Here is a 26570-nt window from a genome sequence, read left to right as displayed (position 1 = left end):
AAGAAAACGAAAAAGTTATATTGAGCCCTGTGGGAAGAGTGTTAACTTTCCTCTGAGACCTGAGTTCTTTTTCCTTTCTGCGTTTTTTACAATCTAGAATTAAACCAGTTAAAACAAAACTTTCTCACACGCAAACTTGAAATCCATTCAATATTACATTTATTTTCTTCTATCCCCAAAGAATTCTTTAATCCTTCAAAGTAAAAAGAAAGAAGAGAAAAAAAAGTAACTGTATTAGCCTGCCCTGGCTGCCATAACAAAATACCATACACTGAGCAGATCAAATCGTAGAAAGGTACTTTCTCACTGTTCTGGAGGCTGAAGTCTGATATCCGGGTGCCGGCATGGCTGGCTTCTGATGAGGGCTCACTTTCTGGCTTGTAGATGGCCACCTTCTCTGTGTCCTCATATGGCAGAGAGAGAAAGAGTGAGAGAGAGAAAGCTCTGATATCTCTCCTCCTAAGGGCACTAATCCCGTCATGAGGACCCCACCCTCATGACTTATTTAAACCTATTATCTCTCAAAGTCCTCATTGCCAAATATCATTGCCTTGGGAGGGTTTCAATTTTAGAGAAACAAGATTTAGTTCGTAGTAACAACTCAGGGATGGCCAGTTGTCTGTATGTTCTGGGTCCAGAAAAGCTTTTCTTCTTCAGAGTGGTCACTCTGTCTCAGAGCAGGACAGAAACAGTGTGGGAAGTGACACGGGTGACAAGGGACATCTCACAGGACCTGACTGGGAAGTCTCACGGGCTCTAAGACTATGTATGAGCTGGGGGTGGGCAGCATGTCTCTGTGGTAGGGGAGAGAATCTTTTCTAGTAGTTTTACAAGTAGAGAACAACTATTTGGAGTGGGCACCTGGAGGCATATCTTTCTCCCTCCCAGATTCCATCTTCTTAGCTTATTCAAAATTAAAACAACCTAGCCTCAGGCAACAAGCATTCTACAAGACAGCCCACACTAGAAATGAATGTTTTCTTAATCAATTTTGCTGAAAGGAAGAACTGAGATTGGCAAAAAAAAAAAGCTGGATTTGGTGAGACAATTAGAAAAAGAGGAATTGGAGTTTTTCTACATGTGTGTTGCACAAAACTGGGGTTGGGCAGGGGATCCCTTCCATCATATTTCCCTAGAAACTCAGAGTTTGGAAATAGCGCCCTACAGCTCTGATCTCAACTGGGCCAGTGGGTGTCTTTCCCGGGACTTTCTGGGTTTGGGATGAGAAAGCTGGGAGAGTCTTTCTAGTGACTGAAGCCATAAGATGACAAAGTCGGGGCTGTTGGCTGCCATGTCTGCAAGTCTTCAGACAGAAGGATTGAATGGAGAAGAAGGGGCTGGAGATGGAGGGTCAGAATGGCGTGAATTAAGCCTCACCTCTGTCTCCCACCCCACCTAAAACATTTATATGTTTAAGACCTAATGCCCAGGACTTCAGAATGTGACTATATTTGGAGATAGGGTCTCCAAAGGGTTAATCAAAGTTAAATGAGGTCATCAGGATGGATCCTAATCCAACCTGACTGGTGTCATATAGGACGAGGAGATTAGGACCATGTGAAGACATAGAGAAACCAGGGAGAGGAGCCTCCGAAGAAACCAGCGCTGCCAACACCTTGGTCTTCGGCTTTGAGCCTCGCCTCCAGAACTCAAAGTTCTGGAGAAAATTAGTGTGTGTTGTTTAAGTCACCTACTCTATGGTATTTTGCTAGAGCAGCCCTAGCAGACTAATCTAAGTACTCCTGAAACCTAAGCACATTCCTGTTCTTAGAGTCCATGAGACAACTCATTATCCCAATGATAAACTCCTGTTTTCTCCAAGAGATCTGATGATGCATCACTTTAATTAGATGACTGTCTTCTTCCCGTGTGTCTTCATATCGTATTCCCTTTTACATGTGTGTCTCTGTGTTCAGTTTCCTGTTTTCATAAGGACACCCATCATATTGCATAAAGGCCTGCCCTAATGACTTAATTTTTACTTGATAACCTCTGTAAAGACTTCCTTCCTTTTTTTTTTTCTTTTTGAGACAGTCTTATTCTGTAGCCCAAGCTGGAGTGCAGTGGCGTAATCTCTGCTCAATGCAACCTCCACCTCTGGGGCTCAAGTGATTCTTGTGCCTCAGCCTCCCCAGTAGCTGGGACTGCAGGTTGTGCGCCACCACACCCAGCTAAATTTTTGTATTTTAATAGAGACAGGGTTTCACCATGTTGCCCAGGGTGGTCTCGAACTCCTGAGCTCAGGCCACCCACCCTCCTCGACCTCCCAAAGTGCTGGGATTACAGGTATACGCCACTGTGCCCGGCCCTGGCTCTTCCTTTCTTCTCTTCCGTCCCCTCTCTTCTTTCCTCCCTTTTTCCCTCCTTCCTCTGTCATCTCTCTCTCTCTCTCTCTCTCTCTCTCTCTCTCTCTCTCTCACATGTGTGAGCATCATGTATATGCATGATAGGATCTCATATTGCCCAGGCTGGTAACAAACTATTTGGCTCCAGCAATCCTCCCGCCTTAGCCTCTTGGGTAGCTGGGACTACAGGCACACACTACTGCATCTGGTTATTGTTGTTTTTTTTAAAAAGCCACTTTGTTGTTTTTTTTCTTTGGTAGAGATGAGATCTGGCTCTGTTGACCAGGCTTATCTTGAACTCTTGGCCTCAAGCTATCCTTCCACCTCTCCCAAAGTGCTGGGATCACAGGTGTGAGCCACTCTACCTGTCTCCTTGTTTTTAGTTAAGGTCACATTCTGTGGTACTGGGGGTGAGGACTTCCACATATCTCTCTTGGAGGTCACAATTCAACTCACAACAGTGAACTCCTTTTTCCTGGACTTACGGGCTTCCTGGTATTTGGAAAGATGGCAGTAAGACCCAAGAAAGAAGGGCCTCAACGATGTGGCATCCAGTTTGAAAGACCACAGGCTGTGCAGGACCTGAGTGGCCATGTCAACAGGTCACTGAGGGTCAACCTGTGTGGACTGCAATGCTTTCTCTGTGTGCCGTGACCCCAACCCCCAGATGCCCTGACACCCTGGAGATTTAGGACTGTGGGACAAACATGGCACAGAGGGGGCACTTACCTCACAAAGAAGAGAGGTTTACTGTTGAAGGTTATGGGAGATAATTCAGAAGGTATGTTTCTTGTATACTTAAGCATGTGCAGCAAGATCTCTGCTACCGCACCTCTGACCAGGTTCCCCACCACGACCTCTCATTAGTGTCTGTACCTCTCTTTTTGCTCCTACTCTCAACAAGCCAAATACCGATCATGCCAGCAGTTGTTTTCTAGCGTTTGTTTATCACTGGCTGCTTGATTTTTCTCTCCCCTAGAGTTCTTTTTGTTCAATACGACCAGTACCGATATTAATAAATGTTACATTAAAGAAGCCGATTGCATTTGTGAAAGAAACAGATGGTGAACCCTCATAAATAATTTGCTTGGTCATTGTATCTTCTTTTTATCTCTCTTCTTCTTTCCCCTTAAAAAAAAACTTTTATTTGATGTATATCTCAGACAGAAGTAAAGGGAAAAAATACATAGAAAAGAATATGATTTCGTAATCATAGAAAGAATTGTGTTCAGAGACAGAGAACATGCACTAAATTTCTATAGTGAAAAGCAATTTCCTTCTAACATAAGCCATAATTTTTTATCCTGTTCACAATAATTTTGCAGTCTCCACATTTCCCTGAGAAAATAAGCCCCAGTTTCCTGACCTTGCTTAAAAAGTTCAGTTTGGAAAACCAGCTCCCGAGTTCACTCCCCAGTCATTGGTTTACGGGAGGAAGCTTCATTCTGCAACAGATGAACAGCTGGAGGTGCCCTCCGCCCTGGTCTCAAACCCTTCCCGTGTCTAATTGGCTGTGTGATCTCAGAGAGGAAATAAACAAAGGGCTTCGGTTTTGCTCTATCTCATCAGAAAATGCTGATTTAAAAAATCAAGTATGCATTATTTTCTTCAGTTGTTCCTTTATCAAATCTTGAGTGCCTATTATATTTGACTTTATAGCTCAGCTGGGAAGACAAGCGAAAATGTGAAATCGCAACCTAGATAAATGCTAAAAAAGGGAGACTAGGAGTACATACAAAGGGAATTTGAGCCAGTTAGGGATTCAGGGTGGACTTCTCTAGGGTAGGGCACTTCATGCTATTGACTGAAAGACTGAAAGATGGGTGCAGAGTGGTGTGTGATGGAGCTGGAAGGTAGACAGAACCAGCACGTGCCCATGCAGAGCTTTCCAGAGCATGGTAAATATTTGGTCTTTAATCCAAAGCAATGACTGGGGAGCATGTTTTAAGTGTGTGTGTATGGGAGAACAGGGGTATGATTGTTTTTCCACATCGAGTCTCTGGTGACAGAAGTCACGATAAAAAGTGAGTCTTGGCCAGGCATTGTGGCTCATGCCTATAATCCCAACACATTGGGAGGCTGAGACAAGTAGATCTCTTGAGCCCAGGAGTTTTAGACCAGCTTGGGCAATGTGATGAAATCCCATCTCTGCAAACAATACAACAATTAGCGGGGAATGCTGGCATGTACCTGTTGTTTCAGGTACTCAGGAGGCTGATGTGGGAGGATTGCTTGAGCCCAGGAGGTTGAGGCTGCAGTGAGCAGAGCAGTAAATGCCACTGCATTTTAGCTTGGGCAACAGGGTGAGACCCTGTCAGAAAAAAAGAACAAAAGAAAGAAAGAAAGAGAGAAAGAGAAAGAAAGAAAGAAAAGAAAGAAAGAAAGAAAGAAAGAGAAAAAGAAAGAAAGAAAGAAAGAAAGAAAGAAAGAAAGAAAGAAAGAAAGAAAGAAAGAAAGAAAGAAAAAGAAAGAAAGAAAGAAAGGGAGAGAGAGAGGAAGGAAGGAAGGAAGGAAGGAAGGAAGGAAGGAAGGAAGGAGTGAGTCTGTATAGTTGTTTGAGAGTCTAATGATAAAGAGAGTTTTTGATTTATCAGAACCTTGGGTTCTGATATTTGGTTCACGATCCATCTACAGAGAACCAAAACTGAACTGTAATTAGTATATAGGCCATCTGTAGCTGCAAGATTGTAAAGGATGATACAATATTTATTAAAAATATGGATAGACAACTAGATAGTTATGTAGATTCGCTGGAAGGATGCATATCAAAATGTCGTCTCCTGGTTAAGGGATTTCTTGGTGACTTTTGATTTTCTTTTTTGGTACATTTTATATTTTTCAAGTTTTCTGGAAGTAATTTTTTTTAAGAACTCCCTAAAAAAATAACTGAGTATAGAATCACATTCAAGTCACCAAGTATACATGCCCTTCTATTTGGGAACTGAATAGTATGGGATCAGGTTACTGTGAGGCAAGAGCTTCAAAAGAATAAAAAACGCAGGTTTGCTATGGACTGAATTATGTCTTCCACAGATTCATGTGTTGATGCCCTAACCCCCAGTGTGGCTATATTTGGAGTAAGGAAGTAATTAAAGATAAATGAAGTCATAAAGGTGGAGCCGTGATGTGATAGGGCTAGTGTCCTTATAAGAGACACCAGAGAGCTCTTTCTCTTTCTCCCCACCAGGTGAGGATGCTGAGGAGGCACCATCCATGAACCCGGAAGCAGACCCTCAGTAGAAGAAACTCAATTAGCTAGCACCTTGATCTTGAACTTCCCAGCCTCCAGAATTGTGAGAAATAGTTTGTTGTTTAAGCTACACAGTCTAAGGCATTTTTTAAGAGCAGCCCAACAGACTAAGATGGATGGTTGAACTCCATGGCCACAGTGTTTCTGAAAAGACGTCAGAGAGAAGGAGAATTGTATGCTGTGCCTTGTCCAATTTCATTACATTTCAAGTTCCTTTTGTGATTTAAAAAAATGCTACCATCTAACGCCTATGAAAAAAATCAACAGCTCCTCATAAGAAGAATTTAAAGTATGGGAGCATGTCCAAATGTAAATCTATGTGCATGTAATGGTTGAAAAAAACATAAACACTGCCCTCAAATCAAATTTGAGCCAAGTTTTGTCCACGGAGACCGAAACTGAAGGGTCTATAGAATTCTGGGAGTCAGAGAACTTCTTTGTTCTATGAGAAGGGCAACATTACGGGGGCTTCAGAGATGGGAGGAGGCTCTTTCCCAGGCAGAAGCAAAGAGTCTCAGAGGAAGGAGTGTTAAAGCTGGGTTCTGAGGGATGAATAGGAGTTCACTGAGTGGGTGAGGAGAGAGAAGTTTCTCCTGTGAGTTTATGAGAGCAGGAACCAGGTCTTCTTTTTCTCTGTGCCTGGCATCTCCCTGGTGCTTTATGGGGTGTATGCATACAGGAGCACAGCGGTCAAAAGGAACAGTATGTACAAAGGTCCTGGGGCCAGAAGCTGTGTGAGATGTTTGAAAGATTCTAAATTGTCTGATAATGTTGGTGTCTGTGTGGGGTGTGGGAGCAGGGTGGGGTAGTGAGGAGGGTCATGGGACTGGCTGGAGTAGAAGGAAGTGGTGCACAAAGGAGGTGAGGTTGGAGAGAGAAACAGCGGCGGGATCACGCGGGGCCAGTATGCTGCACTTGGCTCTGTGGGCAATGGCATCGCAGATTTGCCGGCAGGTGGCAGAATTGGAGTGGTAAGTGGGTCTTCAGATCTTAGCCCGTGTTTCCTCCATTTCCATCCAAAGTAGTTCTCTTTATTTGTCATGTGACTTTGCAGGGAGGTGTCTGGTTTCAGATGCGTGGGATCACTGGCAGGCATGGGAATGCATCTGGGTGAGTTTTTCAACGCCCCCCCCAACCCTGCTACCCTGTCCTCAGGCAGAGCTGTAGAGGGGCAGGCTGTCTTCTCTTTCCTTTTTAACTCTGTCATTCTCCCACACACCCAGAGTCCTTGCTGCTCACTTTCTGAAACTATGCAGCTCCTCTCTGTGTGGCACGCACGAATGTGGGGTTTGCTGGGTAGGAAACTACAAACTCTCAGGTGGGTCTGAGGCAAGGTGAAGGGAGGTTGTGTCAAGCATAGTCTGGAAGAGGTCCTGGGATCCCCGTCTCCCTGGAGCCAGTGGAGGATGCTGAAGAACAGCATCTGAAGCTGCCCTGAGAATGGCTGGGGAATATGAGAGGTTTATGAGCTCCATGCACCTCCAGCAAAGACCAACACAGAAGATGGGATTTTGTGAGTTGGGCAATGAGGATGGTGGGAGGCCAGGAGTCTGTTCTGGAGGATGGCAGTGCCCTCAGACCCATTGTGTACATTGGATATGTAATCTGACCTCCCTGTCCCTGTGCCATACACACCCTCAACCCTTCAATACACCAGCCATGATCCCATAGCCAGCTCTCCCCTTCACCTTCTGATGCCAGACTGGCAGAAACAGTAATAGGAGGCTCCCCACCATAAGGACTCCATGTGGTGTGAAAAACCGCAGCCCCACTGCTGGGCTACTGGGTGCCTGTGCAAACCAGGTAGACACCTCTACCTTGAGCCACTCAGTAGCCACCCACTTCCAACAACCTGCATGGCCACATTTGCCTATCACCAGTGCTCCCCAACTGTGTCAGTCTTACTTTGCAAGTCCTCTGTCCAAAAGAGACTCTCTCAGAGGAGCATGCTGTGGACAGCCAGATCCAAGATTAAAACACATTTTTAAAGGGCATTGTCAAGACTGCATTGGAGAAACTGCATGAAAGACAGAAAAAGCCCAAATCAAAGATGCAGTTGCCACTGGCTCTGGCTCTGTCAGACAGGTATCCAAGCCTCAGAACGAGGCCCCCAGATGCTTCCATGGGACGCATTCTCTACGTGCCACAGATGGTTCTCAGTTTATACATATTTCATCTGTTTGAGTGTATGTGGTTTGGGGCAAATAAAAGCAAAGCGATTTTTGTGTCTCCAGCTTTGCCTTCAATATTTAGAGATTGTATTTCCACCAGAGCCTCTGAGATGTAAGTAAATGCAAACAATCCCCACCAATGTGCGTTTGAGCTCTCTGTGGAGAGGGGGGCTCAAGGTTGTAGATTTCCATTAGAAATTGGCATCTCATCCTCTCTTCTCCTCAACGGGCCCTTGTATGAAGCTGAGATGCCAAGTTATTTCCCCAGAGCAATGTTTCCCTCACATAGTGTCACACGTCCTCAACTGTAACTGACTATCTCTCTGCCAGCCTTCATCTACCGTAACTGACATCAGATGAGCACATCACATGCAAAAGCACTGGTGCCATAAATCTTTCAAAAGATTAAAGGGAGGCACAGAATCAGGCACCAAAGCAGGGAATTGAAAATACGGTGAATGACGAAGACAAAGGCTTCTCTGATTCTCTGTAAGATTAAGAAACTATCAGAAATGGTCAGAAGTCTTGTAATCTGCCTGGGCCTACCCCATGAAGATCTGCTGACCATGCTTATCAGTGCCTTCTGGTCTCCCAAGGAGATTTTTTTTTAAAAAGTTGAACAGAAACAGTCATTGCTAATATCTTTATTCCCAAATATATCTCCTCTGACCATGTCAGATCTCATTCTGTCACCTCATTGCTTAAAAACTTCTGATGTTTCTCAGTGTTCACTGGAAAAAAAGCTTCCTTAGCATGCCCTTTACCTAACATCTCATCACACTTTCCCCGTCTCTTTGTCAGCTGCTCGCGTGTGCGAATTATATTTGACCACTTGGGACTCTCACGTATTTTAATACCACATGTCTTTGCTTATGCTGTTCCTCTGCTGGAATGCTGTTCCATGCATTCTGTGCCTGGCCTCCTCTGACTCATTCTTCACATCCAGGTCCTCTAAGAGAAACCACTGCAGGAGAACTCATGCTTACCTATATATGTTACAAAAGTCTTCATCAATTCCTATATTATAACATTGTTAGATGGTATTGTTACTATTTGCCCACACTTCTCTCCTTTGCTGGACTCTGAGTTCCAGTCTTGATATATGAGCATATTCATTGAAAACCTGGCACATAGTAGGGGCTTAATGAGCATTTTCTGGACTGAATGGAATGGGATTATATGTGAAAGAAAAGATGTAATATCAAATCCATAAGCGATTGATAAGACCCACTGGTATTTTCTGATGAGACTTAGAATAGGCATATATAGTATATTAGTCTATTCTCATGTTGCTAATAAAGACATACCTGAGACTGGGTTATTTATTTACGTGTTTAATTTTTTGAATTCCATAGGTTATTGGGGAACAGGTGGTGTTTGGTTACATGAATAAGTTCTTTAGCAGTGATTTGTGAGATTGTGGTGCACCCATCACCCAAGCAGTGTACACTGTATCCTATTTATACTGTTTTATCCCTCACTCCCTTTCCATCCTTTCCCCAAATCCCCAGAGTCCATTGTGTCATACTTATGTCTGCGTCCTCATAGCTTAGCTCCCACTTATGAATGAGAACATATGATGTTTGGTTTTCCATTCCTGCGTTACTTTACTTAGAATAGTAGTCTCCAATCTCATCCAGGTCACTGCAAATGCCATTAATCCATTCCTTTTTATGGCTGAGTAGTGTTCCATTATCTATACATCACAGTTTCCTTATCCACTCATCAATTGATGGGTATTTGGTTTGGCTCCATGTTTTTGCAATTGCAAATTGTGCTGCTATACACGTATGTGCAAGTATCTTTTTTATAAAATGATTTCTTTTCCTCTGGGTAGACACCCAGTAGTGGGATTGCTGGATCAAATGGTAGTTCTACTTCTAGTTCTTTAAGGAATCTCCACACTGTTTTCCACAGTGGTTGTACGAGTTTACATTCCCACCAGCAGTGCTGAAGTGTTCCCTGTTTACCACATTCATGCCAACATCTAGTTTTTCATTTTTGATTATGACCATTCTTGCAGGAGTAAGATGGTATTGCATAGTGATTTTCATTTGCATTTCCCTGATCATTAGTGATGTCGAGCATTTTCTCACGTTTTTTGGCCATTTGTATCTTCTTTTGAGAATTGTCTATTCATGTCTTTAGCCCACTTTTGGATGGGATTGTTTGTTTTTATCTTGCTGATTTGTTTGAGTTCATTGTAGATTCTGGATATTAGTCCTTTGCTAGATGTATGGATTGTGAAAATTTTCTCCCACTCTGTGGGTTGTCTGTTTACTCTGCTGACTCTTCCTTTTGAACTAAAAGGACTCTTCCTTTTGACTCTTCCTAAAGAACTAAAGCAAAAGTTTTTTAGTTTCATCAAGTCCCAGTTATTTATCTTTGTTTTTATTGTATTTTCTTTTGGGTTCTTGGTCATGAAATCCTTGCCTAAGATAATGTCTAGGAGGAGTTTTCCAGTGTTTCATTCTAGAATTTTTACAGTTTCAGGTCTTAGAATTAAGTCCTTAATCCATCTTGAGTTGATTTTTTTATAAGGTGAGAGATGAGGATTCAGCTTCATTCTCCTACCTGTGGCTAGCCAGTTATCCCAGCTCCATTTATTGAAAAGAATGTCCTTTTCCCTCTGTATGTTTTTGTTTGCTTTGTCAAAGATCAGTTGGTGTAAGTATTTGGATTTATTTTTAGATTCTCCATTGCTCTATGTGCCTATTTTTATTCCAGTACCATGCTGTTTTGGTGACTGTGGCCTTATAGTATAGTTTGAAATCAGATAGTGCGATGCCTCCGGATTTGTTCTTTTTGCTTAGTGATACTGCGTAATTTATAAAAGAAATAGGTTTAATTGACTCATAGTACCACATGACTGCGGAGGCCTCACAATCATGGCAGAAGGTGAATGAGGAGCAAAGTCATGTCTTACACGGCGCCAGGCAAAAGAACATTTGCAGGAAAATTCCCCTTTATGAAACCATCAGATCTTGTGAGAGTTATTCACTATCATGAGAACAGCACAAGAAAAAACCACCTCCATGATTCAATTACCTCCCACCAGGTCCCTCCCACAACATGTGGGATTATTACAATTCAAGGTGAGATTTGTGTGGGGACACAGACCCAAACCATATAATATAGTTATAAGAAACTCTGAAGAAGAAACTGCAGAATCCTTAGGGTAAAAAACCTACCTATTTTATTAACTATTTACTTGTGTTGTTTATTAATTTAACAATTGCTTATTTTAGGTCTAATATGTGCTAGACATTGTTCTAGACACCAGGGATTCAGCAGCAAATGGAATAGATAAGAATTCCTGCTGTCATGGAACTTATATTTTAGAAGGCAGAGTGTAGTGGTTACAGTGGGCTCTGAGTTCAATTCCTAGTTTCATCACTTACTAACTGTGTGACCTTGGGAAAGTTATTTTCCCAAGCATACTTCCTGTTCTTTGATTTCCTCATTTGTAAAATGAAGGTTAAAATAGTGCCTACTTCACTGGGCTGTTAGAATGATAGATAAATTAATCCATGTGAAACACTTAGAATATTGGCTGGCAGATAGCATACACTCAACAAATCTTGGCTATTATTATCTAATAGTTGATTTCACAGCTGAGAAAACAGAGGTACGGACTCCACATTTGGCTCTTGTTCTAATCTCTCACTCAGGTTGCCTCCAGAAGCAACGAGCTTGTAAGCTCCTGTCTGCAGGCGCCTCTTTTCTTGTGCATGTCTTCCATCCAGAATTCCACCTCCATTCTCTCCTGCTGCTCCCCGCCTGTCTCACCCTTTCCCTGATTGACACTTACTTGTCCTAATATCTCAGCTTAGAATCATTCTGTCTGGGAAACCCAAGGATATAGAAATTGAAACTACTTAAAGGTGGGGTTTACTGCAGATTGCCCATCTAGTTAAACTGACATCATATTTAGAGCTGAATTATTCAGGTGAGTTCTTCACCTTGCATCAACCTTATTGCTCAACTTCCTGTTCTCTAGATCTAGCCAGGGGGAAGTTCTGAGTAGTTTTAATCTGAATGGAAATCCTCTCTCTTGTCAGCTCAACACGGGGTCTTGTCACTTACTATTTGTTTTTCCTTGAGCAAGTTAGTTAGTTTCTCCATCTTTTCGTTTTATCATCTGTAGAATGGGAATTAGTTGCACACAGAACTGCCTCATTAAGTCATAGTGAGAATTCAATGACAGAGTTATGCAAAGCCTTTAGTGCAGTGCCTGGAAGATACTAAACATTCCGTAAATGATGACAATTATTATAATTTAACTTTTATTATTTACTGAGTCCAGTTGTCACCTTGTCTAATTGCTTGACTCCAGGGGATGACATTTTAATGGTAACTTGAGCAGGAGGAAGCATTGCAACAAATAACTCCTTCATATTAATTGCCTCCTTAACTCTTCTAAAAGACTTTAAAAGAAACAAATCCACTGCATCCTAACCCAAATTCCTTACTTCCTTCCTTCAATAAACACAAGGAGAGTGGAGATATGATCCAGGTAATTCTGCAAAAACAAACACTCTGTAAATCTCAGCAGCTTAAGACATCAAAGGTTTATTTCTTGTTTATGACATGTGCCTGAGGTTAGCAAGGGGACTCTGTCCCTCAGTGGCCCTAGGGAATGGGGTGGCCATCATCTGAAATGTTGTTGTTCCCCATGGCCAGAGGGAAAAGAGCTGTGGATGGTTTCAATCCAGCAATGAGGTAAGCACTTCAGCCTGGAGAGGGCATTCGTCACTCTACCCACCACTTGCTGACCACATTTGTCACCTGCCCCACCGAGGCCCAAGGAATATGGCAGTGCAAATCCCAGAATGGGGAGAACTGGCCATATTTGACTACCATGGCAACCAGAATGCAAAGCGCTGTGCCAGACACAGTAGAAGACAGGATGATACATACCCTTTCACCTTGGTCCTCAGGTTACTTACTGTCTGGCGGGAGGGATAAGGACAGCAGACAGTAGAACACAGCAGATAACATATCTGGGCTTCCAGCAGCATTCCACTGAGTCTAGAGGATGAACAGAGTGATTCATTCCCATGGCACTGCTGTGAACTCTGAAGAAATTCATCACCAGGGGTCTGGCAGCGACTGTAAAGATGTTATTTGGGAGACGAGAGCCAGGGTAGTAATAGCTCATCGTTTTTAAAGTTCTAGTGAAGGCTGTCATCACTGGCCACATCATTTATTTAAATATCTATCTGTCGGTGTGAGGGGCCCAGCGAGCAGCAGATGAAATCCTGCCCCACAGAGAACCTGGGAACCAGGGAGGCACAGGCACAGTGGCAGGCTGGGGTGGTGGGGAGGAGACACACCTGGGATACACTCACACTTGATAGGATTCTTTTCCAGCACGATCCAGCCTTTCAACCACAGATGCTTATTGGGTGCTCACTTGGTACAACAAAACAGGGATGTCAACATGGGAAATACAGCAAAACAAAGGGCTAGCCCTGCCCTCAAGGTGCTTGTAAGGAATTAAGAGAGATGCAGGGAAAATATCACCATCAAAATGTAGTAATAATGAGTGCCTACGTGAGTGATTCAGACACATCCTGCAACAGCTGCAGAGGAAAAGCAAGCTCCCCTGGTAAAATAAGTCCAGGAGTGAAAACAGAAGAGGTAAACTCTCTTTAGTCCTGAAAGATGGGTAAGTTTTCGGTTGGTGGAGGAAAGGGACAGCATGAGAAATGACATGTACAAAGGTGTTTAGAAAGGAAAATGAAAGGCCCAAGTAGAGTTTAACTAGAACAGGGACTTTGTATAGGTGAGTGGTGGTTAGAACAAAAGGTTGGTGAAAAAAAAGTTGAAGAAAAATGTGACTCCCCGTGCAGAATTTATCCAAGGGGCAATGAGAGCCGTTGAAAGGATACAAACTAACATTTATGAAGCATTAACCATTTAAGGGCCAATGTTAGACACCTTACATGTATTAACATATTTTATCTTCATCCCAACTCTCAGAGGTTAGCAGGAAGAACCCTACTTACAGAAGAGGAAATTGAGGCTCACAGGTCATCTGGTAATAAGGGATAGAGCTGAAATTCAGACACAGGACTATCTGGTGTTAAAGCTGTGCCTCTCTGTCACACCACACTGACTGTCCGTGAAGACTGTGGGTTGGAACATGACATAGTTATACAACACATGACGAAGATCAAGGAAACTGGCATAGAGAAGAGAGACTGCCGACGGGGAGTCTGAGAAGGAGGTGATTGTAAAAGTCCAGGTTTTGGTAAGGGCTTGAACTGAGGTGATGATGCAGGAAATGAGTATGACCACGAACGATAGGGAAGTCATATGAAATTGCCAAATTGGCAGGAAAGATGGTGCCTTTGATTGTACACACAGTAGGTTTGAAGAAGATAGATCGCCAGGTTTTTGTTTGACAGTAGAAACCAGATTAGTGAAGTGTTAATTGTTGGAAGCACAGGCACTCTGCAACCTAGGCAAACTACTTAACTTCCATAAACCTCAGTTTCCCCTTCTGTAGGGATCTATGTAAGGATTAGATGAGGTAATTCATGCACAGTATTGAATATAGAGCTTGAGAAACAGGAAGAGTGCCTCATTAGTGATAGTGGACGTTTTATTGGAGAGAGAAGGCAGAGCCCAGAAATGCGCCTTTTCCTCCGTTATCTTCCTTGGCTCTGCAGGTGTTGCCTTGTGAGCCCTGGAAATGCTGCCTACAACTTCCATCATACAATTGTCCGACTGATCTTGGGCTTGCCCATCTGAACATTGCACTTGACTTTTGTCACCTGCACCTCCATGGTGGGGGTAGGAGTCTGGTCTGCCTCATGGTGTGATGGGCTTGGGATTTCCAGGCTTCCAGACAGAGGAAGACATCAGCACCCTCCATTTCAGTCCGCTGTGATTATGGAGCTGTTAAACCATCATCACATTACACTATCTTCACAGGGAGTGACTGAATGTTCTATGCAAAGTGAGAATTTGAGAGAAGAGACTCTCAAATCACAACCACCACCATCACCAAGGTCAAAGAAACACTCCCTGCTCTTATCATACAGCAATATTATCTGATGCCAGAGAATTTCATAAAAAAACTTGAATGGGCAATAAAAAGAAGCCCCCACACTAGGCAGGCAATCAAATTTCTACATCTTAAAAGCCCCGATGAATTACATACAGAGTAACCAGGTTTGTCCTCATAAAAGTCATTCTGCTATCCTCAAACTCATCATAAAAAGATCTATATTAAAAATCAGCATGATGTCCATAAAAGATTGAAGCAAAAAAAAATAATAATAATGTAATGTTGATTCTCCCAGGGCCCAAGGCAACCCTGTCTTCAAGGTACAGCTTCCATGAATGTCAGCATAAGTAAAGGTCTCCATCAATTGGTTATTCAATAAAGCCAAGGAGTAGCTGAAACCATATACTTGTATATATGTTTAACTCTTTGGAAGCTGAAGAATGAACAGAAAACATAAGTGAAAGTTTTACTATTCTGTTAATACTGTCATAATTTTGGTCCACCCCAATCTCAAACAGGTCTTACAGGATTAAAGGGTTACCAGCCTAAATATTTATTTTATCCACCCATGCTTGAATTAATTTTTCAAAATAAGACATTGTCTTGGATGTTTCTTGTTGCCACAATCACCTGCTTTTCCCTCTTGCTTTCTCTGTATGTTCCCTTCCTTAAAGCCAAAGAGTCTGAATTTCTTTCCCCAGACCTCAGAGAGGTCTTGTACACTGGGAAATTGACACTGAACATGAAAGACAGAAGCTACCTTCTTGACCTCAACATGCCTACCTTAAGAAGAGCTTTCGGGAAAGCTGTGATGGGGCCCTTCCGTCACTGGCAGGGGGACAGGGCATGGCCTCATGGGATGTGTTTTCCAGGTTCTTGCAAATAAGCATGGTGGACATGATGACACCATGGGGCCTGAGCAAAAGCCTTGGCCTTATGGGATATTCCTTGTGGCACATGAGTCAGAATGTGCTATTTCATGGCAGGTGAAGACACTGGGGCCTCAAGACTTGCAATGATCTGTCAAATATCAAAGCTCAGCTTCTTAAAGTCTTCATTCCCTAAGCTATAAAAGGGGGGCAACAAAATAAGGATGAAATGAGATGACCCGGAACGCTATAGACTTTTCACATTCAACCATTGCTTGGCCCTACCTGCCTGTCTGAGCGGTGGTAAAGACGCAGTTCTGTCCCAGTCCCATCCCCTCCTCTCCTGAGTCCTTCAGTGCTGCTCACCACCTCTCCTTCACCTTCTCTTGCTTCTCCTCCAAGAAGCTGCAATGAGGAAGGTGTCCATGTGGCAGAGTTTGGGTTGAGACTCACTGTTCTGGGGGCCGATGAAACTAGACTCAACCCACTGGCCCCTGCGAGGGCCTCTCTGTAATCACAGCAGTGCTGGGCTACCTGCTCGAAAAGGATGGCATGTAGCAGAGGAAGGAGGCATGGCCGCGCCCGGACACCCTCTCAGGGTTCATCTGGAGGAGGCCTCCTCAGTGTTCCCCTCCCCACTGCCCATCTTTGTTATACACTCTCCCTTAAAGCCAGAAGCCCCCTGTCTTGCTTCCTCAAGCAGAGGAGGTGACCTGGCAAAGGTAAGAATGAGGTTCTGAGTCAGGGGAGGCTGAGAGCAGAGGAGGGAGGAGGAGAGTTTCATTCCTTCAGTGTTGGGGGCTAACTCCTAGGAAGAGGAGGCCTGTGCCTCAGAGCCATGGGTAAGGTCATTTATAGAAACTTTGGTGCCTCTGCGGGGTTTCTGGAGTGGCTCCCGTGTGCCACAGAATAAAGCTCGCACCATTGCCACCACCTCCTGGCTGACCCTTGATCTCTGGCTTGTAAGGCCAGGGCTGACTGTACATCCCTCCTCCTCCTTCCTGACAAGCAGCAGAGACACTCCCTGAGGGCTAGTGCCTCCACACTGGCTACAGCCTCATCTCCAGCCTGCAGGAGCAGGGGGGTCTCAGTAATGAGACACCTACACATACCCTAAGTCCCAGGGGACAAGGTGGACAAGGTGGGAGACCCCTCTCTTAAGCTCCATCTTAGTTCGTGGCAATTACTCAGATCAAGGGAGAGAAACAGATTGATCCCTTCATCCCTATCCTTACCTTGGCATGGGAAACCACTACCCACGGTGCCTAACACTGTTCTGGCATGCCTCACCCCTGTCCTAGCTGTCTCAGGCCATGCACTGGGAGACCCTCTCCTCCAAGTATGTCTTTTTAAAATTTTTAATTTCATTATTTTTGATTTCCCCAAATAGTCTTCATCGTCCAGTATGTCTACCAAGTGCTGCCACCCGCTGTCTGTTGGGAAAATGACAAACAAGTTTCTGCCTCCTGACTTGCTTACGGGGCCATGAGCAACTCCATCATGTTTGGGTTAGAGCAAGTGAAAACAGAACAAAATATTGGGATTTGATGATACTGCAGAAAATCTAGGTTCTGACCATTTTCCCAGAGGGTCTTTCTGGGTATCATCAGTGGGACCTGGGCTTCTAAAACTGGGTGGGGAGAAACTCATATTTTGTCCTTGTCATTTCTGCCCAGAGTTATTGTCACCCAGACGGACTGGAATGAGGAGAGAGTAGCCAAGACAAAGAGAGAAAATTAGTGTGGACCATGAGACACGAGTTTATAGTTTATTGTTCCTGGGCATAGGATGGAGCCTTCCTGCTCTTCTGTCTCTGGGGTGTCCTCTGCATCTCCATCTCCATCCTCTCTGGCTTCCGACCATCACAACCTCTGCAAGCACACTCTGAAGTTAAGAGAATAAGAGAAATAAGGAAAGGAGATAAGTGAAGAAAAAACTACATCTACAGTTTTAAAAAAACTGTCATTCTGGGATCTGAAGGCAGAGTGCTAAGACATCCCTAGTTATAAAACCTATCTTGATTGGAATTTATTTATTTATATATCTACTTCCTAAGATGTTCATCAGTAGCTTCCAACAAAAGATGCAGATATAACAAAATTAAATAATTTAATTAGCATTAAGTGAGAGTCTAATGTGTACAAAGCATTGGGTTGCAGGGAGCTTGGCCTTGTGCAGAGAGCAAGGGACTTGGAATATCTTGTAGCAGTGTAACCTGAGAAAGTTAATTTTTAAGCATCAGTTCCTCTTCTGTAAAACCAAGTTAATAATTGTAGAACCTACCTCACAGACTTGTGTTATGGGTTTAAGTAATGTATGTTGAAGTGCTTAACGTAGTCTCTGGCAATTCAGTAAGCACTTAATACACAGTAAGTATTACTGTGATAATTCATTTCTGGGCTAAGAAAGAAAATGACGGTGGGGACATTGTCCTTCTTCTGAAGGAGACAGAGAGGTTGGGAAAGACTTGATGTGTTTGGGGACGGGTACAGAGGTTGCTGAGTGACTAGGGAGTACACAAGGAGAAGAAGGAAGCCAGGCTGCACAAGCCTGAACGATGAATTTATCCTATGAGCAATGAAAAGCTACTTGGCAATTGAGAAAGGTCACTCTGGTGGAGGTCAGATGAAAGTAGGAAGAGATGGGAGACAGGACACAGTCATGGCCTATTGTAAGAGGTGAGGTAGAGACACAGAAATAAGTTTCGCTGGGACGTTGGAGTGGAGAGGGAGAGTGGGGGCAGATTCCAAGGCCTCTGGCTTGTGTTATTTGGGTCGCTCCACTAGAATGTCAGCTCCATCAGGGCAGGGGACTTGTTTTGTATATTGATATATCATCCCCAGCACCTAGAACAGTGTCTGGCACATAGTAAGAACTCCGTAAGTATTTGTTGAATGAATGGATGGATGGTGGTGACATTACACTAGGAAGGAAATAATAGAGAACAGCAAATTTGGAGATGAAGATAATACTTTTATTCTAGATATGTTGAACCTAAGCAGGCTAGGGGATATTCAAGTGAAGATGTCTCATGTGGAACATGGAAACTGCGGCCTGATACTCAGGAGGTAACTTTAGGCTTGAGTAGAGTTTTGAACACGTTGGTCTGTAAGATGGCTGAAACTATGAGATGGTTCAGATCTACCTGTGAAATTGTGGAACAAGAGGGGAAAGGGTCAAAAATAGAGACAGGTGAAAATCCACATTGGAGGTCGGAGGCAGGGATTTAAGATGAGCTAATAGATGGAGAGAAGATAAACAGCAGTGGCACAACTGGGTGCGGCAGCTCGCATCTGTAATCCAGCATTTTGGGAGGCCAAGGTAGGCCTGAGGTCAGGAGTTCAAGACCAGCCTGGCCAATATGGTGAAATCCTGTCTCTACTATAAATACAAAAATTAGCCAAGTGTGGGGGCAGGCACCTGTAATCCCAGCTACTCGGGAGGCTGAGGCAGAAGAATCGCTTTAACCTGGGAGAAGGAGGTTGCAGTGAGCTGAAATCGCACCACTGCACTCCAGCCTGGGTAACAAAGTGAGGCTCTGTCTCAAAAAAAAAAAGATAGTAGCAGACAGGCTATGAAATGTAACTTCAAGAAAGAGTAATAGTACCAGCTACTGCAGAGGGCTTGAGTAGACCGAGGATCACAAAGGCCTACTTAATGTGGCAGTGAGGAGCCCCCATCCCTTCCATCAGAATGGCTTTCTATTTTCCACTTCCTTATCCAAATAATTAGCAAATAATCACAAATCATTGTAATTAAATGCAAAATCAAATAGGCACATTTATGCAATACTAAGGAGGGACTTCTTTCCCAATTTGTCATGTTTACAATAATGTAAATATCAGGTTAAAAAACAGAAATGTTCAGGTTCTAATGAAATCGTTCCCTTTCTCACTTTGCTTCCATGTGATATTTTAGGTTATTCCTGTAGCTATTAATAGTGCTCTAATCCACACAATTTGGGAGCAGATTGTCGCCTCGGAGGACTTTAGATTGGATGCACACTTGCCTCTATTTCTATGAAAATTTCATGTTTCTTAAATGTCATTTTTTGAACTTTAGATATGCGAACTTAGTGTGAGACTCTAAAATGCAATGATTTCTTTTTACAGCCATGATTAGATTTGTTTAAATAATTGGTCAGTTCTGACAGTTGTATTAAAATCTTTCAAAAAAAAAAGATAGAAACCAGAACATGCTATCTAAAGTATACATCCTCTCCTGTTGTTTTGGAAAGCCAGTGGCACATACTTCATATGCAAGACCCTCATTGTTAGGCCCCTTACATATGGACCATCAAGTGCTGGCTACGCATTTTTCTATAAACTCGATCTTCCATAGCTCAGCTGCTTTGCCGAGGCACAGTCCTGGGGAAGGTTGCCCGGATTCTCAGTTCAGCATAACGTTTGAGTGATACAGCACAGTATTCCTGTTCATATAAATATTTTAAGTTGAAAAAACCCCTTTTGTTATTTTTCTCTCTGCCTAAGAAATACTTTCATGAACTCTTCCCATAACAGAGCAGTTCTCTGACTTCAGTAACCCTGCAGAGAGACAAGGACAGCCTCTTGGCACTGCCGGGTTTCCACAACTAAAACATTGAGAGAATATGCAGAACCACACCACTTTTGGGTGAAGAGAGAGGTCCTTATTTTCTTTCAACTGTACATCCTTTCTCCTTCCCAGTTCTGGATATGGAAAAAACTAACACTGGAGTTAATAAGGAAGTAGGTGTGTGATCACACTATTAACCTCAGAGAGCCTACTTTGGAGTTTCCAATTTCCTTCCCATTTGTGGTTGGAGTGTGACCTGTAATCTGGAGTTTTATTCAATAATTACTTCTTTGAAGGCATCTGTGACTAATTCCAGCCACTAGTTCTCTTCTCTTCCTTCCTTGTCTTCCTTTTTGCATTGTGTGTGTATGTGTGTGTGTGTGTGTGTGTGTGTGTGAGAGAGACAGAGATTTATCTTTTTCCTTTATCCTCCTATGTTTTCTATTTATTCATTCATGTATTTCTCTCCCTTCACTTATCTTGCTAACTTACAGAATACTACAGAACAAGGATTATATTTTTTTCGTTTGTTTTTCATTTCAAAGTACCTAGCGAGAGATAAGAGTATCTAGGCATAAAAGAAGTGTTTAACGAGCACTCATGGATCAATTATGTTAGGACGAAAACCAGATGCTAGGATCCGGTGTTGTACCCTTTCATCCTGAATAATGCATTTTGCTCAGCAATTATCACCCCAACCTTCATTGGGGATCCATGAACAGACCAAAAATTTAGTGTGTGTTTGTGTATGGGAGAAAATATGTGTGGATGTAAGGTATGTGCATGTGCCCAGTCTGCAGCCTGCATCAGAGTCAAAGGGGTTCAATCCTCAAAAGCTCAGGGAAGTTCTTTTTTTTCCGTTTTTCTTCCGTCCCCCGGGAAGGAGTTCTTTCCTTCTCCTTGGTGCTGGCAGATGAAAAGTGCAATAACTCAGCACTTTTTTTTTTTTTGAGATGGAGTTATACTCTTGTTGCACAGGCTGGAGTACAATGGCACGATCTCAGCTCACAGCAGCCTCCGCCTCCTGGGTCCAAGCGATTCTTCTGCCTCAGCCTCCTGAGTAGTTGGGATTACAGGCATGAACCACCACGCCCAGCTAATTTTGCATTTTTGGTAGAGATGGGGTTTCTCCATGTTGGTCAGGCAGAACTCAGACTGTTTTGGAACCAGTCAGGGTCTTGCAGACATGAGGAAATGTATCACTAAAAGTTTTAGAGGCCAGTTGTGGTGACTCACGCCTGTAATCCCAGCACTTCGGGAGGCTGAGTTGGGAGGATTACTTCAGGCCAGGAATTTGAGACCATCTTGGGCAACATAGCCAGACCCATTTCTACAAAAAATAAAAAAAATTACCTGGGCATGCTGGTACCTGCCTGTAGTCCCAATTACTAGGAAGGCTGAGAAGGGAGGATCACTTGAGCCCAGGAATTTGACCTTTCAGTGAGCAATGATTGTATCATTCACTGCAGCCTGGGCTACAGAGTGAGACCCTGTCTCATAAACAAACAAGCACCTTAGAGATGAGATGGGATGGGATAAGGAGGGCTCTGAGTTGGCCAAAGACCAAAGTCCAATTTTACTAGAAGACTCTGGGGCCTAGGTACACACAGAGAACCTCCGTGGTTATCAAATACAACCCAAGCAGTGTGTTTGGCACTGGCCTTCCTCCAGGACTGTGACTCTAATGGCTATTTCAGTTACGAGTCCTGACAACAATGATTTTTTTAATGTATTCTGGCCATTAATGGGTGACATGGAGGCAAACACTTAGTAGACAACATTATAGAGTAAGAAGAAGAAAAGCTGGAAGAAGAGGAGAAGAAAGACAAAGATTTAAGAGAATAAAGACGGTTAAATACGAAACTGGCTCCAAAATATATTAATATAAAGGATTATGGCGATTGAATGGAAAGCCTCCTAAGGTTTCATAAAGGGAAAATCGTTCACTAAGCTGGAAATAGAAAAAAGAATAATTTTAAGTGCACGTTTCAGATAAATTATCTTAGTTCATTTAGTACCAATATTTCTAATGAACACTTAGGGCTGATATGAATCATTTCTCTGCTGACTCCATTAGGAAGCCTATTGGGCGTGCAATTTGAGTGGGATTACAGAGAGAGATGTTGAGAGATCTGTGATTTAGAAGGTGGGCAGCTCTTCTTTGATAGGTTTGAGTGTCCTCTAACTCCATGAAGAGAGGGTCTGACAAGCTCAGCTTCAGAGGCAGGCTCTGGTTAAGACAGGCAGCATTGGGTCCTTCACCGAGTGGCTGGCTCAGAGGAAATTTACACTGGTGATTCACTCATTGCCATGGTAACCACTTGAATGCAGAGGAGTACATTTGTTCATTTTTACAATTATTCTATTATTTATACTGAGGCGTCTTGGAGAGAATGATATATATCTGGGGAGGAGTCAGGAAGGCTACCCCTTGGATAAAAGAGACAATTAACCACAAGATGCCCCAAATTGGAAATACATGTTTGCTGATCACCAGGAACGTAGTCTCTTTCCACGTAGCCCTGAGGGAAATCTTCATTATCCAAGATGTTCTGCTAGCCACAGAATAGGGAAATGGGCAGGTCTCACTTAGCAAACTCAGTTCTCAGGAATAGGCAGACATTTCTTTTTCTTGACCAGACCTTCGGGTTTTTGATTCAGGGTTTTCTCATAGTGCATGGTTTATTATACTTAATCACCTAAAATATGCCACTACATGCAAAACTAAGATGGCTTTTAAAATGTCTGAGAAAACGTTTGACCTTGAAGTCGTCATCAGAAAGCTAGGCTTAAAATGTAATGAATTTTGGTTTTTACAGATCTAGCAAAATAAATGAATAAATGAGCGTGGTGTTACACACCTGTCGTCCCAATTACTAGGGAGGACAAGGAGGGAGGATCAATGGAGCCCAGGAATTTAACCTTGCATTGAGCAATGATTGCACCACGGCACTCCAGCTTGGGCTCCAGAGTGAGATGTGTCTCACAAACAAACAAGCAAACAAACAAACAAAAAACCCTAAGGGATTAAGATGGGATGGGATAAGCAGGGCTCATAAGCAGGCAAATAAACAAATAATCTTCCCAAACCTTTAATATTTAGGGTGGATAATTTGATATACTCCACCTTTTTGTTGCCTTGATTCTGGGGAGAAATAAAAAGTGAGAGAAGTCTCCAACCAAGTGAGCAGAGTTACATTGTCAAGAATATTTCTCTAAGGGAATTGATTATCCCATAATTATATATAATCAAGATGCATAACTGCATGTATAATAATTTAACACATATGTAAAACATTGCATATATAATACATAGGTACTGAGACTAATTCAAACATATCAAAATGCAAAACTGGTTTAATATGTTTTATACAATGGAATACCTGCAGCTATTAGCTGGTAAGAATGGGTGATGGAGATAAAATCTGTTGACAGGAAGCGGGGATGCAGTGACTCACACTTGTAATCCCAGCACTTTGGGAGACTGAGACGGAGGGTCACTTGAGCCCAGGAATTCAAGAACAGCCTGGACAACATGGCAAAACCCTGTCTCTACAAAAAATACATAGCTGGGCGTGGTGGTGCGTGCCTGTAGTCCCAGTTACTTGGGAGGATCACCTGAGCCTGCAGTGAGCTGTGATTAAGCCATTGAGCGACAAAGTGAGACCCTGTCTCAAAAAGAGAAAATGTTTGTTTACATGAAATAATGCCAATGATGTACCAAGATTTTAAAAAGTAAGAAACGAGGGGAAAAAAGAGCAGATTATAAACTATATGTGTCTTATAATCACATTTCACTTTAAAATATTCCATTCTTTATATATATCTATATGTCTATCTATGTCTGTACTTATAGAGAAAGAAAACCTAGAAGTAGAGTCACCAAAGGGTTAATAATCATTATCTATTGTAATGGGTGGAGTGTAATTTTTCTATTTTTCTTCCTTCATAGACTGTGAGCAGAATAGTTATATGATCATAGTTATATTCTATCTATAATTTATTAATCATCTATTATGTGTCAAGCCCTTTATTATGTTCTGTTCTCCTAGAGCTTGTGTTTTATGACTGGATATATCAGCTGGCATTCTAACTATAGCTGCAAACAACAGAAACCATGCTGCCTAATTTAAGTAGAAATGTGATTTATTAAAGGACAGTTCTCCCGGGGAATTGTTCCCCAGAATTGTTGGGAGAGCTGGAGAAACAAGATTCAAGGCTAAGCTTCCATGAGCAACTCCCCAAATCACATCGCAGAACTGACCTGATGAGGTAGCCACCTTTACTGTTACTGCCGCTGCCGAGCAGGAAGTGAAAGGAATCGGCTAGTGTAGCTCCTACTGCTCCAGCACCAGAGCTACTTCTGAGCCAACGACTTGCATTTGTAACCCCTGCCGCTCCTGAAAGCTGAACTCATCAGCTGCTACCTGCATCTGCAAAGATGGAGGCTGCATGCATATGTAAGATCCTGTGTGCAGACAGATGGCTGCCAGAACCTGGGTCACATGCCTGCCTCCGAGTTGCCGAAGTGGCTGGAAATTTGGGTTCTGAATTCTGCATTGATGGGGTTCGCTTAATCCCAGTACTTTGGGAGGCCCAGGGGGTGGATCAAGAGGTCAGGAGTTCAAGACCAGCCTGACCGACCTGGTGAAACCCCATCTCTACTAAAAATACAAAAAAATTAGCCGGGCGTGGTGCATGGCACCTGTAATCCCAGCTGCTCAGAGGGCTGAGGCAGGAGAATCGCTTGAACTCAGGAGGCAGAGGTTGCAGTGAGCCGAGATCAGGCCATTGCACTCCAGCCTGGGCTGAGACTCCATCTCAAAAAAAAAAAAAAATTATAAGGACAACAAGGAACCTGACAAAAGTACTCGTAGGTTATTGATGGCAGTCAGGACTTGTTTTGAATGCATGTAAAGGAAGCCTCATGCAAAGGAGGTTAAGGGAAAGAGGCAATGAATGGGCTCGGTTCGTACTGGCCCCTGTCGTAACTGGATCCAGGGATGTCATCAGGTATCAATCTCTTTCTGTCCTCAGGTTCTTTTGTGTGGATAGCATAATGGACCCTTGGTAGCCTCACATATCAATACAATTTCATTAGCAGAATTTCCCCAGGGCTTAGACAAAAAAGCCTCCATAAAGAGACTTTGATTGGTTCAGTGTGGTCACGTGCCTATCCTTGACCAACTCATGTACTGGGGAACCTGGGTCATATCCCTGGGGTGTGATGGTGTCAACTCTACTCCTGAAATATGGAATTGGTTCCCCACAAAAAAAAAAAAACAAAAAAAACAAAAAAAAACATATCCTGGTTCCAGCACATACTAATTGTATCATCTTGGACAAGTCACAATTTCTCTGAGCCTCAGTTTTCTCATCAGTAAAATGGGAATAATAAGAGTATGACTTCATAGGGTTGTTAAGACAAGATTAATATAAGGTTTAAAAGAATTATATTTGTAAATCATAGAAAAAATGTCTGTCATGGTATACAAGTGTTTACTACTGTAATTATATTCTGTTAGTCAGAAGAAGGGAGAAGAAGTGACAGGTAAGGGAGACACATATTTCTACTGCACTCTAGAGCAGGCAGTTGAAAATGTGAGTCTGAATTTTAAAAGAGGTCTTGGCTAGAGTCTGCGGAATGAATAAGAGAGTGGAGTATATGACCCCTCAAGGGAGAAAGTATGGAGAGGGAAGAAGATGAATAGGGTGGAACATAACCAACTCCATAAGGGGACGAACTTTATAGTACTGATGTTTTTCACATCATACCCCATTCAGTGGAAATTCAACTCGGCAGTTTTAAACATGCACTTTTGACTGTGTCGCATTCCCACCATGAGTCTAAGTCCTTTCTTGAGATTCTTCTGAACTCTGTACACTTTAAAGATTTTTTTTAATAACAGATTATTTGACCACATTAAAATTAAACATTTCAGTTCAAATAGAGCAAACTATAGATAAAGTTAACAGATGGGTGACAGACTGGAAATAAATGTAGTATGGGATTAGTTGATTGGGATTAGTATCTAGAATATGAGGAACTCCAAAAATAAAAAAAAAGTAAAGGATGTGAATAGGAATAGAGAATGATCGATTCCTTGTCAGAGAGATACCCAAAAGTGGTCCATAATGCGATCTGTACATGGATATTTCTAAATGCGATGTAATAGCATGAATTTGTGTACAACCTAGTGATTTATCAGTAAGGTCATAGATACTGTAAAATACTGCACAGTAAGGGAAAATCTTTGAACTAGATGTGCAAACAGCAACCTGAACAGATCCTAAAACCACAGTGTTAGGTAAAAAAGGAAAAAAAGAAAAAGAAACAAAATGAGATCTTGAAGCCAATACTTC

At 42.7% G+C, this 26570-nt stretch overlaps 1 long non-coding RNA gene across 1 annotated transcript; it reads right to left on the bottom strand.

The window, feature by feature from the left end:
* Positions 1-17389: 17389 nt before the first annotated feature.
* Positions 17390-24644, bottom strand: LOC103792038 (uncharacterized). The gene is made up of 2 exons (XR_013533300.1): positions 24472-24644; positions 17390-17537 (listed from the first exon to the last, which is right to left on the bottom strand). It is a non-coding gene; the product is annotated as an uncharacterized LOC103792038 (long non-coding RNA).
* Between the last annotated feature and the right edge of the window lie 1926 nt (positions 24645-26570).

This window comes from Callithrix jacchus, chromosome 3 (assembly GCF_049354715.1).
Source record: "Callithrix jacchus isolate 240 chromosome 3, calJac240_pri, whole genome shotgun sequence".
Lineage (NCBI taxonomy): Eukaryota > Metazoa > Chordata > Mammalia > Primates > Cebidae > Callithrix > Callithrix jacchus.
This window is presented reverse-complemented; position numbering and strand designations above follow the sequence as displayed.